Raw genomic sequence first — 13,715 nt, 5'->3', positions numbered from 1 at the left:
ATGGTGAAACCAATGTACTGCTTTGTTGCCCGGTCAAGGTCTGCTTGTTTTGGCCCGGGTACACCTGGCCTTGGCCCATGAAATCTTGATAAACAGAAACGAATGCACCTCAGTAATCATTGCCCATACAGCCTGTGTTGGTGAAGCCAGATTATGACTGAATTGGGCCAGTATGGCTTGGAGACCTTCCATCAGAGGCCTGGGATCTATCTGGCCCTACAGAGACCTCTTTCTGGATTCTAAGAGACACTTTCCATTTGCCAGTGGTTGACGCCGGCCAGGGTAGGGGTGGGACAGCCACTACTTGGTTGTGGCTCTGGGCTATCTTAGGCCTGGAACAGAACAGCCCTATTTCCCCACACTAGGCCCCTGCATCCCACCCTCCACCCCCACACCACTGCCACCACCAAGGAGTAGCCTCAAACCTTTCTCTGCTCTAGAGGGGGCTGTCAGGGTAATGCCTCTCTCACCTCTGTGCTGTTTCTCATCACACACACACACACACACACACACACACACACACACACACACGCCATGAACCACTCTGCCGAGTCTAGCGCTGGTCTTCATGGGACTCCAGGCCTTTGGGTGAGCTCTGACATTTACACCATGTTCTAAGGGGCAGGAAGGCACCAAAGCCTGTATCATGGACTGAAAGTCCCCCAGGGCTCCCAGGCAGCATAGTGGCACCTCAGCATCCAGGAAAACCACCGCACTTAGCCACAGCCCTCTGACAGCATCCTATCAACACCTCTTATCCTCATGCTCCCCTCACCTCCTGCCACTCACCTTATCAAACTCTGCCCTTTCATTCATTCTTCAGACATTGAGTGAGCATTTATATGGGTGAGGCAGACCTTTGCTGAGAGAGGTGGGCTGGAGCTGTCTCCTCACAAATGAAAAAGGCCAGGGAAAGCAAGGAGCATTAATTGAGTCCTTGCTTTGTGCCAGAAGCTTTAGATGCATGTCTCACTTAATCCTGCCTTCATACCTAAGAGGAGGGCCTCATTATTCTCCTGAGTACCAGAACGGTGTGGAGGTGACACACAGGGACACTGCTGCCTGACTGCCTCGCTTCAAGGTCCAGCTATGTGACCCTGGGCAGAGGATTGGACCTATGTGCCCACTGCACCAGCAAAATGGGAATTGGACTGTTGTGAGCATTTAAGGAGTTAACTTATGTATAAAAAGCATTTAGAACAGCTAGGGGGAAATGTTAGCCATTCTTATTATAGTATTAGCTGTTATATGTCGGAAATGAGAAGACAGAGGCTTATTGCTCGTGTGTACAGATTGGATTCCACCGTGCTCCACAGCAAGTGCTCCCCTGAGCTCCATGCTGCTTCCCTCACACTGTAAACTTTCCAGGGATGTTTACATTTAGCTTAAAAGAGCCTTAAAAGAGTTTTAGACCAGTGTGAGAAAGAATTTGGGAGACCACCCGAGTCTTCTTTGACCCCCTGAAAGTGTGTCCCCTGAGCAGAGGGTTGCCAGTGACCAGCAGTGGGCCCCGACTGTTCCGGAGAGGGCTGGTGGCGTAGGGCAGTGGCCCTGGCGCCTGCCCCCTCCTCTTCTCAGAACTAGGATGAGGTCCCATGATTCTGACCCTAACTTCCTCTCCACCTTTCCTTGTTCCCATCCCCATCCTAGAATCTGGGTAGTTTGTCCTGAAAATATGGCAGAGGTATAATTTAAATCCAAGCCTGCCTGGCTCCAAAGCCCACGTTCTCTCTGTTCTTGGTCAGTTGCCCCACAGCTGCTCAGACATCTGTGGCAGACAGACGAATGAGGCCACAGGGACTGACACAATCATGACTTGGCCTTTGTGTGTGGTGGATGAAGGGGGCAGAAAACCGGCACAATGGCCAATTCTGGTGCAGGCATATCCATGCGTAACCAAGTTACCTGATCACTCAATGTATAATTGCAATCAATGGAAAGATCATATGCACTCATCTAATGTGATGCAAGGAACTCCCTTCTGCCCTAAAGCAGAAAAGTGGCCAGAGGTGTCCTTGGTCAGGCAAACCATAGTTTCAAGGGTGTAACATTTTCTGGAGTTCACATCATGCCCTGAATCTCCTAATTAGCTTCGTGATCTTGAGCAAGTCTGTTAACCTCTCTGAACCTCAGTTTACTAATATGCAAAACAGGGCAAATAATCCTTACCTCAGAGGGTTTTCCTGATGTTTATGAGAGGATGTATAAAAAAATGCCAGGGACTGGGACACAAGAGATGTTTATGAACTATGAGCTTTCCTAGACAGTGTAAGAACCCAAATATGATCTCACTTAGTGTACCCCAGTCATGGAAGATCTGGAAGAAGGCTTTCTGCACACTGGCTCAGGTCCCCATTGCTAAGAAAGTGAGCCTGTGTGTCATTTCATTGCACTGTGAGTGTTGGTAACCCTTCTTTGGATGCCTGGTACTGCAACCAGCAGCATTTTAGAGGGGGTGTCCAACTGCCTTCCGGGGTGCTCTAGGTTTCTGTGCCTGTCCACCTGCACCTTCCTGCACGGTCAGACCCTCACAAGCTCTTCAGTGTTGTGCTTATTGGTTTCATCAAAGCAGGACATTACTTGGCACTAAGTCAACAAAATTCTCACTTCTGCAGTAGGCCTCTAGATGTCCATGATCCTGCCTTCTCAGAAAGAGAGGGAGGACATGCGGCTGGAGGGACACAGAGGGCAAGACTGCATCCCAGTTACAACACCAGGAAGCCACGTCTGAAAGGAAACTCCTCAGAAACCTGGGCATAGGCTGTCAGGAAAGTAAAGAAGACATCTGGAGAGGTGAGTATTCTGAAGGAATCTCTGCCAGAGGAGAAGGGAGAAGGAAAGCACTTATCCAGGTCAAAGGCATGAGTTTCCAGATTATTCATCATGACTAGAGGATGACTGTTGACTAGATTTATTCCACAGGTGTGGAAGGAAAAGTCTTGGTACATTTTTTGCAGCATTTCCTCCTCTCCATATAGACTGTTCTCATTTTGCAGGGCTGGGATTCACCCAGTAACTCCAAGCCCTTGACATAGTAAAAGGAGTGAGGGGAGCCAGGTATAGTGGCTCATGCCTGTAATCCCAGAACTTTGGGAGGCCAAAGCAGGCAGATTGATTGAGCTCAGGAATTCGACCCCAACCTGGGCAACATAGTGAAACCCCGTCTGTACTAAAAATACAAAAATTAGCTGGGTGTGGTGGTGCATGCCTGCGGTCCCAGCTACTCTGGAGGCTGAGGTGGTAGGATTGCTTGAGCCCAGAAGTGTGAGGCTGCAGTGACCTGTGCTCACACCACTGTATTCCAGCCTGGGTGACAGAGTGAGAGACCCTGTCCCCCCAAATCCTCCCCCCAAAAAAAGAAAAGAAAAAAGTGAGGGGTTTGAAATCAGAATCCCTGGGTTCGAGCTGTTGCTCCATCTGACCAGCATATGATCTCTCAGACTCCAGGTTCCTCTTAGTTCCTCGTCTGAAAATGAGGACAGTTCTGCTTCAGGACTGTGGTGAGTGGTCAGTGAGGTTGTGTCTGAGGAAGGAGATTGTAACGAGGAAACAAGGCAGTTATTGGTCACTTATTTTTCAATATGTAGGAGCTCTAATTTCCCTCCAGACAACCGGTTCTATCTCAGTAAACAAAAAGATCGTCATTAAAGTGTTTTGTAATCCTGAAGGACCTGAAAAGATCTTAAAGAGCTGAGGAAGAGCGGCCAAGTGCTTTCTCACCTGTCCCTCATCCTGGCCCCCTCATCTTGGGGACATATAGGCCCTTTCAGGGGTGCCTCGGCAAGTGGCCACCGTCTGGCCTCGGGCAGGCCTCCCTGGCACCGCCAGCAGCTGGGTAGCGGCGGGGAAGGGCTCCCTCAGCCCCACGCTCACCTTGGGTCTGGGCCCACATTAAGCACTTTTTTCTTCATGCGCCATTTCCTACACCAAAAGGTATTAAAAATTATATTTTATGGCTTTATTGATGAAAAGTAAAGCATTCTGGTCTGGGTTAATTACTATATATTCATTATTATTAAATTACTTTCATTATTTTTTCTTACGATTTTAATAGCAATGTAATTTCACAGCAATGAATGAGGAGTCGCATTTTGGCCACAAGGGGGTAGCATGAGGTCACTAGATGCTCACGGGAAATTGGGTTGGGGGCGGTTGGTAAACAGTGGGAAAGCCAGCAAGAGCCACCACCTCTGACTCACAAAGGGCTCTTGCTTCTTACGGCGTTTCCTCAGAGAGTGTCGTGTTTGCTCCTCACCACATGAGACCCAGAAAGCCAGCGGGTGGGGCAGGAGTTATTGCCCCACTCAAGGGCCAGGAAAGGGAGGCTCCCCCTGGGAGGGTCAGTGTCATGCGGGGTCACACCGTGGCAGAGGCAGGCGAACTCCTGGCTCCTGCTGTAGTGCTCCTCCCTCGGAGCCCCAGACAACCCGGATACTCTAAGCAGATGGGACAGGGACCAAGAGGCAAAACCTCTCCTCATATTGTTGCCCAGCTCAGCCCTTTCATGAGCACCCCAAGTCATCGCTGGAGAGCCCCGCAGACCCCAAAGCACTGCTCGACTTCCCGCCTCGGGGTAGAAGAGACCCTACATTCCACGCCTGGGCCCAACCCCAGCCTCCCTCAGGGCCAAGCACGCCTTTGTTCGCTCTCTTTCTGACCACAGGCAGCACGAGCCTCTAGGTGGGAGAGACGAGACACTCATTCCCCTCCCTTGGAAGCTGAGCAATCACATCAAAGGCATACAAAAGGCAATTCTCTGTGCAAAGGGAACAGAAAGAAATAAGTGCTGTATGGGCTCTGAGCGCTCGGGAAGGAGGTACAGCAAAGAAGGAAAGGCCGGAAACAAAACCAAACAAAACACAAGGTATAAAATGATCCGATCTTGGGGAGGTGGTTTTCTACCTCCTGGGAGGAACACCCAGCGTGTTGCCTGGCAGAGTGTACTGGGCACATCAAGAACAATAGGCCTTTCTCTCCAGCAACCGAGCACATGCCCAGGAGAAAAGGAGCCCCGTCTTAGGAAGGCTAAGTCCACTCAAGGGCAGGGCCAGTGTCGGAAGCTAGTTTATAACACAGATACTTGCATTGAGCCTCCTTCTGAAAAGATGAGGGGGGTGCATAAACCCATGTGAAAAATAAAAAGAAGACTTTTCTTACTGGATGAGAGAAAAAAGATTGTTCAGTTTTTTAGGGGGAACATAAGATGCCAACTGACCCTGAAATAGATGTGTCAAAAGGCAACCTGGTGCGGTTTGTTCTCTTACAGGGAGCACCTTTGTGGCCCAGAAGGTGCCAAAAACATCCTGAGATAAGCGTTCCTTGGCAAACTGGGATCACGCCTGAGGTGGGGGAGGTGGCCTTACGTGGAGGCCCTGGAGAAGTGAAACAGGTAGGTGGGGGCCCCTGGGTGCTTCGGGTGCTCCAGGGACAGAGGTGACATCTATCCACTGAGCAGGGTCACTGGATAGGCAGGAATCCTCCCCACTCATGCGCAGAGTGACCTGAGTGCTGGTCTGGTTAGACAGGCCCGACTGGAGGAGGAATGACAGGCCTGCCACACGGATGAGGAGTAGAGTCGCAGTTCAATTTCTGACTCTCCTCCGTCCCATCCCTGATCCCTCCACGGGATTGGTGAGTGGAGGTGACAGTCTAGTCTAGATTGGGAAGAGAGAGACTGAGAAACCAGACCTAGAAAAGGAAGGGCGCCCTTGGCAGAATGCCTGGCATTCCTGAGGCTGTGGATTCTGTACCTTCCTGGGAGGAGGAGAGGCACGGCAGTCACAAGCCACAGCTATCCCCGGCAGAGCCAGCCTGGCTGTGTTCAGGAACTCTGATAGGGGATGACTGACTTCAGAATTGAAGGGGACTTTTAGGATTACCTGATCCTCTCCTGTTGGTACTAGAAGGGACTCTGGGGAAAACACAGTCAAACCCTGATGAGTCCTAAAGAGAGGATGTGACTTGGTGAATGTTCCATTTCTGTCTGGTCAGAGGACAGAAGCAGGAAGCCCTGGTTTCCTGATTTATGGCTCAGAGCTCTTGCTGGTAGATGACACTCCCTAAAAAATGGAAGATAAAGGTAGCCTGGAGAAGTCCTGAGAGCTGGACCCATGGGGTTGAGGGGCAAAGTGAACCTCAATTTTAAGGTCAGACCAGAGACAGAGCTCAGCCATCCAAACAATGTGATTTATCAGAGTAGCTGGAAAACAAAAACACAACCAGCCCAAGAAGTCACATGATAGGGAGGTTGGTGGGCAGGGTTTATGACATGGTGTCTCAGGTTCCTTTCCTCTCCAGTGTTCTGAGACCTGCTCTTCTGAGAGTCTGAGGCTCCAGAGAGATCACAGGGAGTCGATGCTAACTTGAGAAGAGCAGGGCTGTGAGGGCCTGGCCATGACTCTTTCCACTGGGGCTTCCCTGGACCACTCTGTTAGCTTTGAGTCAGCAGCCACTTCTGTGATCCTGGCTGGCACAATTGCCCAAGGCCTTCAGTGGTGACTCAGTAGAAAGGGACAGGATAACTCATTGCCCTGGTGGAGAGACCTCTCACCCCAAGCCTCCCACCAGTGCCTTCCTTGTCCCTCTTCATCCCTTGCAGAAAGCAAAGGGCTGCTTGCTTCACCCAGAGACTTCCACAATTCAGCTGTCAGAGCCCTCTTGGCCCCGGGGTGGTGGAGGCCTGGCAGTGTGCATTAGAAGATCGGTTGGGGTTCTTGAGATAGCCAGATTTCTTCAAATGCTTATTTTGCCAAAAGACAAAAGGAGCATAGGGCTTAGATTTGGAAGGGACTTTAGGGACAGCTAAGGCTATAATTTCACAGATGAAGAAACTGAAGTACTGGCAGATTGTGTACTTTCCCCAAGATTACGCAGAGCCTCTTTCCTCTCTGTCATCATTATTCCTGGCTGACCCACAGACAAGGGGGAGGGTGTTCTCTGAGAGGTGAATCACAGGTCCAGCTCATGCACCTGGGCTTCTCCTGTAATAGGCAGAGGACTGGTCCTCCAAGGACGTCCATTCCCCAATCTCTCAAACTTGTGAATATACAGTGTTACTCTGTACGGCAAAAAGGACTTTGCAAATGTGATTAAGTATCTTGAGATGAAAAGATTATTCTGGATTATCTGGATTACTGGGGGAGTCCAATGTCATCACAAGGGTCCTTCTATGTGAAAGGAGGAGGCAGGAGAACCAGGGTCAGAGAGGAATTTGAAGATGCTACCCTGCTGCTGGCAGGGAAGGGACCATGAGCTGAGAAATGCAGGCAGCCTTTGGAAGCTGGAAAGTAAGGAAACAGATTCTGCCCTCCAGAAGGAATGCAACCCTGCCTACACCTTGATGTTAGCCCACTGAAACCCATCCTGGCCTGCCAAGCTTTGTTATATGATTTGTTTTAGCACTAATGGGAACCCATACATATCCTTGCACCTCCCAACCCCACTGCTCTCTAGTTTGTGGTTTTAAAGAATACGCTTGAAAACTGTCACCCCCATCCCCCGATTTTTACTGAATGAGATATAAGAATAAATAATTTGAAAAATTACAGGAAAGACACTGAGTCCCTTTCATTCAATAATGAAACCTGTAGAAGATCGATCAAGTTGAACTCGGTTGGATACGAAAAGTAAGCAGCTGAATTCTCTCTCATTGCCATCTTTTAAAGCTCACTCTGTTTAATTATTCTTCCACTTTCCTGAATGAAATGCCAGGCATATTCCAAAGCTTTTCTGGTCACTTTCAGGTTTTACTAAACACCTAATTTTTTGGTCTGGAAAGTTCAGTCCAGTCTCCCATCAAAGCTTCAATGTAAATCCAATATAAAGCTTTTTTTCTGCCCTAATTTGGGCCTGATAAGGCCCCAAAGCCTATAGAAATGGAGAGCGGGTGCTGGGGAGCAAGGTGGTCAGCTTCCTGACTAGTTTCCCTCCTTATTCTTCCACTGCTCTGCCCCTCACTCTGCTGCCTCTGGCTGCTTCGAGGGTGGCAGAGGGTAAATGGGAGGTAGGAGAGGTAAGGGGCAGCTAAGACTTCATTGACTCAGTGTGTGGCTCTTCACTCCAGGAGCCTTTCGGAGACATCCAACCACAAAGTTCTCTGGCAAGGCAAGCTAATCACTGGTGGTCCCCTAACAACTCTCCCCTCGGTTCCTACATCAGTAGTCCCCCTGCAAGAACCAGCTTTCTGTTGGTGCCATCTCACTCCTGCAGCTAGTCTTCTTGGGTGGGGTCTCCTTTGAGATGACTGCCCCAAAGCTGTGCTCCTCTCTCTGCTCTGCTCAGCTCTAGGGGTGCTCACCACATGCAATCAGCCCCTCTCTTCACTCCTCCATCCCAGGTAGCTCCAGCCATCATTCACCTTCGATTTTTTTTTCAGGTGAGCTTCAGTGTGATGAACTGTCCTAAGCTGTTTTGGCCAGCCACGACCATTGGATTTTTTGTGGTAGATAATAGCAGCCGCTACTATGTAGAGGGAAGATGAGGGTTGGTTATTCCTCCATAATTCTGCTATTGGGTTATCATGAAAGATCCTTTCCTTTGCATGAAAGGTTAATTGAGGGTGAATATGGTGATATTATAGAGGCAAGATTCAAATAAACTGGAGGGTTAGCATCAGACAGCCAGATTCCTTTGAACCAGTTGCTGGTTATAGAACCACTTAAGGACCGAGCCTTAGGTGGCTTTAAGGGCTTATGCTACAGTCTCCCCTAAATCTCTGCCCAATTCATGCAAGTATGAGGAGAGTCTTTCAAATATTTTGAACTGCTAATTTCACAACATGAAACCCATTTTAAGTATTCATTATGCTAATTAGCAAAACTTCTGGTGTTGCTCAAAGGTAAAGATAACTTTATATATCCTCATGGTAGCTGCCTCTGGAGTGTGGGTAAGAGTATACAGCTTAGCAAACACACACAGTATCACCCTGCCTATGTCAAAGATATCAGATTACATCACAGGCATCATAAAACTCAGCCTCCAGTCTTTGTTTTCCTAAACTCTTGGGACACAGGGAGTTTAGGACAGAGAGTTCTTAGTCCTCCTAAAAACCCTCTGCCTACATTCTTTTTTTTTTTTTTTTTCCAACTTTTATTTTAGAATCAGGGGTACATGTGCAGACTTTTTTTCTTTTTGTTGAGACAGAGTCTCACTCTGTCACCCAACTTGGAGTGCAGTGGCGCGATCTCGGCTCACTGCAACCTCTGCTTCCCGGGTTCAAGTGATTCTCCTGCCTCAGCCTCCTGAGTAGCTGGGATTACAGGCGTGTGCCACCACGCTCGGCTAATTTTTGTATTTTTAGTAGAGACGGGGTTTCACCACGTTGCTCAGGCTGGTCTTGAACTCCTGAGCTGGTGATCCGCCTGCCTCGGCCTCCCAAAGTGCTGGGATTACAGGCGTGAGCCACCGCACCCGGCCTCGTTACAAAGGTATATTGTGTGATACATTCCTGAGGTTTGAAGTAGGAATGAATCTGTCACCCAGGCAATGAACATAGTACCCAATAGGTTGTTTTTCAGCCCTTACTCTCCTCACATTCTGTCTCAGTCCTGTGATGGCTTAAGGCTGAACTGTTTCTAGGGCTCTGAAAAATCCAGCCAGGAAGCAAGCTGTCAGTCTCTCCTTCTGGGAGACATCCTACCTTCTCTGAGTGGCTCTCTTCACTTGAAGTGGATGATTCATGTTCTCAGCATACTGACAACTCTCTTGAAATAAGTTCCCCCTCTCTAGTCCTCCTCATTCACCTCTTCCCCTCTGCTGCACACACCTGAGGTAGGTGATGGGCTTAGGGTCACTGCTTAGCAAGGTCAGTGTGGATGATCTAGCACCCCTGCATAAAATGTGTAGTGGGCACATAACACCCCTTGTTTTTGGTTTTGAGGAATCAACTCTGCAGCAATAGGAAAAGCCTCCCTTAACAGCCTGCTGTAGAGCAATGATATTTGTTGTGTTTCCTTTTTTGCTTCGATCACCAAGGCTGAGTGTAACACTTGCCTGCATAGCTTCTCTTAGCCTAGATTTCAGAACCTACCTTCCCTCCTTGCTGACTCACTCACATCATCTCTCCTCTGCTTCCTCTCCCACTTTCATGCTCTACTGTTGTTCTTTTGCCCTTGTTTTCATAATTCTGCTGCTTGTTCAGTTGCTGAAAGCTGATGCAAAGTTATTTATAAGTACATTATAAAAAGAATTCGTAAAGTTTTAGTTTAGATTTCCTAGAAGGTAGTTACATGTGGCCCAATGAGGAAAACATTAGTGTTTTTTCTGTAAGAAGTTAAAATGCAAAGGCACAGAGATGGCATTTGTTCCACTAGAAGCTACAATAGTGTTTCTCTTTAATCAGATGAAAGATAGATTGTGTGAGCTTAGGGAAGCATCTTCTGATCAAAAGTTCCACATAATTTGGATAAACATGGAAGGCAAATGTTTAATGCAAAATTTCTTTATTTTCAAAAGAGAATAATGATGGATAAGGAAGCAGGAACAAGACTCAGGTGCTGAAGCACGTGACGCTATGGAGAGTTTCTCTATAAGAAAGAGGGGAAAAGAGATACCCCTGCCTCTGAGAGTGCCAGAGCCTCACATCAGGGATCAGAGCAGTTAGCCAAAGTCACCTAGAAGATGCAGAGTGTCTCTATAGCCTGGAAAAATCAATTAAAACCTCCTTAAGTATATTAATACCAGAGAAAGATTGTGTTGATTATGGGAAAATAGGCAGAATAGTGGGAGCAGAGAAAAAGGAGCATAACCAAGGCAAAGGACAGCTGATATCTTTTAACATTTAATAAAGAAACTTCTGATGAACACCCAGCTTTCCTTGGGGCTAGGAGAGGATGGACTGAAAAAGTCATGACATATTATGGCCCTAGGGGAGACCAGTATACTAGAGCTACACTGCCCTATGTAAATGAACAGATAAGCCCTGTAGGTTGGCATCAGTCTTTGGGCCTTGTGTTTAGGATGAGGCAGTCTTGTAGGTCACTGCCTTCCCTTAGAGCAATGATTTGCAGACTTTCATGGACATCAAATGATGCAGAGGGCTTATTTTGCTGGGCTGCATTCCCAAAGTATCTGATTCACTAGGTCTGGGGTGGGGCCTGGGAATTTGTGTTTCCAGCAAACAAGCTCCTAGGTGATACTAAGACTGCTGGTCCAGGGATACACTTTGGGAACCACTAAGGGCATTAAATAGCATTTAAAATGTTCCTTCTCCTACATGCCTAGGAGACCAACTGAATCAGAATCTCTAGGAGTAGGACACAAGCATCAATATTTTAAAAAACTGTTCAGGTCATTCCAAAGATGACCCCACTACTGGGTCTACCGTCCCACATGAATGATTTCCAAGTGATAGGCAACATAAAAATACCATTATTTGGGCAAGAAAACAGCATTTTTTTTTTACCCTGCAAACCCAGTGGGATATAAATGGATAATGATAGCCAACAGTTGTTGAATACTTATATTGTGCCAGGAATAACTAATTTGCTCCAAACAACTATCCCTATCTTAAAGGTGATGAAACAGGCACCCCATGAAATTAAGTAACTTGTCCAAGGTCATGCACAAGTAACAGAGCTGGAATTTGAACCCAGGCCCTGCAGCCTCAGAGTTCCTGCTCGTGGCCTGAACTATAGGGTGCTCTGTGTAACCAGTCTGAAGGAGCATATTAACAGCCTCACTCTCTCAGAGCAGTTTCTGTAGTGAATATGGAATGGGCCCCATCATCCATCCAACTGGGCTAGAATCCAGGATTCACCATGTAATAAGTTGCTATGGTTTAAACATTTTTGTCCCCTCCAAAACTCATGTTGAAACTTAATTCCCAAGGCAACAGTGTTGGGAGGTGGGGCCTAATGGGAGGTGTTCATGTCATGAGAGCTCTTCCCTCATGCTTCTGCTATGTGAAGAACAGTGTTTCTCCCCTACAGAGGATGCAGTGTTCAGGGCATCATCTGTGAATGGAGATAGCCTTTATCAGACACCAAACCTACCAGCACCATGATGTTGAACTTTCCAGCCTCCTGAACTGCGAGAAATAAATTTCTGTTGTTTATAAAGTACCTAGTCTTTGGAATTCAGTTATAGCAGGACCAAATGGACTAAGACAACAGTGATGCAATTTGAGCAAGCTCTTTAGCCCTTCTGAGCCTGTTTTCTCATGGGAAAAATGCATATAAATGTGTCTAAATCAGAGACCTGCTGATAAGGCTAAAAGAAATTTGCCAAGGAGTAGGTACAGTGCCTAGCCCAGAGCCGGGATTCAAGAGGCATTCACTCCCTTCCTCTTTTCCATCAGCCTTTCCTCTAAGGGTCCTCAGAACCCCAAAGAGTTTTTCCCAGTTGCTTATAGGGCATCTTTGTAAATACAGCTCTCTTGAGAACTGGCAGACACCTTTGACTGAAGAAATAAGTTCTGGGGAAATAACATTTTCCTACTGGAAGGAAGGAAGCACAGATGTTAGGCTTCATTGAAAAATGAGTTCAGCTCATGACAGTTGAAAGTAAGGAAATCAGTGCTGCTACTTGAAGGAAAATAAGAACTGATTCCTGAGCTGTGGTGTTTCAGCATATCTCAGAGCAGCTGCATTGCACCAGGGGTCTGGGCATCAGGTGGGGCTTCTGCAGCTGCAAGGTGTGCTGTGAGTCAGTTGTTACTAATGAAAAAAAAGTACTGAAGCTTGTGAGTGACTCACAAAATAGTAATACATTAGATGAGATATGCATTGCTGTTTGAGAATACTCTTGAGAGGAGCAGAGCCTCATTTGCTGGGATTGTACACAATTCTGGGTAGGACTTTGGTAAGGTGACTTGCAAGTGAATGTCACCTGAACCAAATGCCAAAACCGAGAATGATTGTATATGCCGTTTAAAAGCAGATTGAAAGAACATTTTGAGGAAGTCTACAATAACTAATTTTTATATCCTCCCACTTCTGGGATTTTTAAAAGGGAATCATAAAAGAACATATATGTACCTTAAAACAAAGATGGGATGAATAACTTACAGAAAGAAATATCTGATGGTGATTGGGGGAAAGGGAGATGTAGGATAAGAACTATGTCAGAAAATGTAGGCTAAGGAGGATCCTCAAAATTAAGTTCTGAGATTCCTAGGCAAAAAGAATGGTCCCATGCCTTCCACAGCTTTTGTTAACTGACAAAAGAAAACACAGGCAAACTTCATTCTAGTACTAAAGTCCAAGTGGAAATTAGTTGAAAGGTATTTTTACGTTAAGCAACATAATGAATGTCTATGGCAATTTTACAGATAGTTTAAAGCTGTTCTTCACCCGATCATTTATTAAAATGACACTGGGTAAAGCTAAGGGGCACAATGCTAAATGATGTAAGGAAACACTGTATTGAGTACCTGAGTGACTTAATCCAGGAAGGGACTTCTGTGACTCCAGGGAGGAAAAAGTTTAGAGAACAGCAAAGTACCCCCACATGCTATCCTTGCTGTTTTGGCAACATCTATATCCCTTTTAAAATGCAAAGATAAACTTTAAGAGCACCATTTAATAGTGCTTTAATAAAACTATGCTTAACCTGAACAAGTTGTTGTGTATGCAAGATACTGGAAATGCCTTCTGTGGAAGGAAAGGACAAATACAACTTTGTGCTTCTATTTGGATAAAAGGTTTTGAAGGGAAAGGCATTTGTGCAAATTACAAGCAGATTTTCAAGTCCAGAAAAACAGAAATCTCAAGTGTGGA

The 13,715-nt window shown here is 46.8% G+C and overlaps 1 long non-coding RNA gene across 1 annotated transcript; it reads left to right on the top strand.

Annotated features, from left to right (window-relative positions):
* The first annotated feature begins 2,634 nt into the window (after positions 1-2,634).
* Positions 2,635-12,056, top strand: LOC141409641 (uncharacterized). Its single transcript, XR_012430818.1, has 4 exons — positions 2,635-2,793; positions 5,267-5,389; positions 7,548-7,625; positions 8,375-12,056. It is a non-coding gene; the product is annotated as an uncharacterized lncRNA (long non-coding RNA).
* The last annotated feature ends 1,659 nt before the right edge of the window (positions 12,057-13,715 follow it).

Source organism: Macaca fascicularis, chromosome 2 (assembly GCF_037993035.2).
Source record: "Macaca fascicularis isolate 582-1 chromosome 2, T2T-MFA8v1.1".
NCBI lineage: Eukaryota > Metazoa > Chordata > Mammalia > Primates > Cercopithecidae > Macaca > Macaca fascicularis.
Note: the sequence above shows the minus strand (reverse complement) of the source record. Positions and strands in the feature narration are given on the sequence as shown.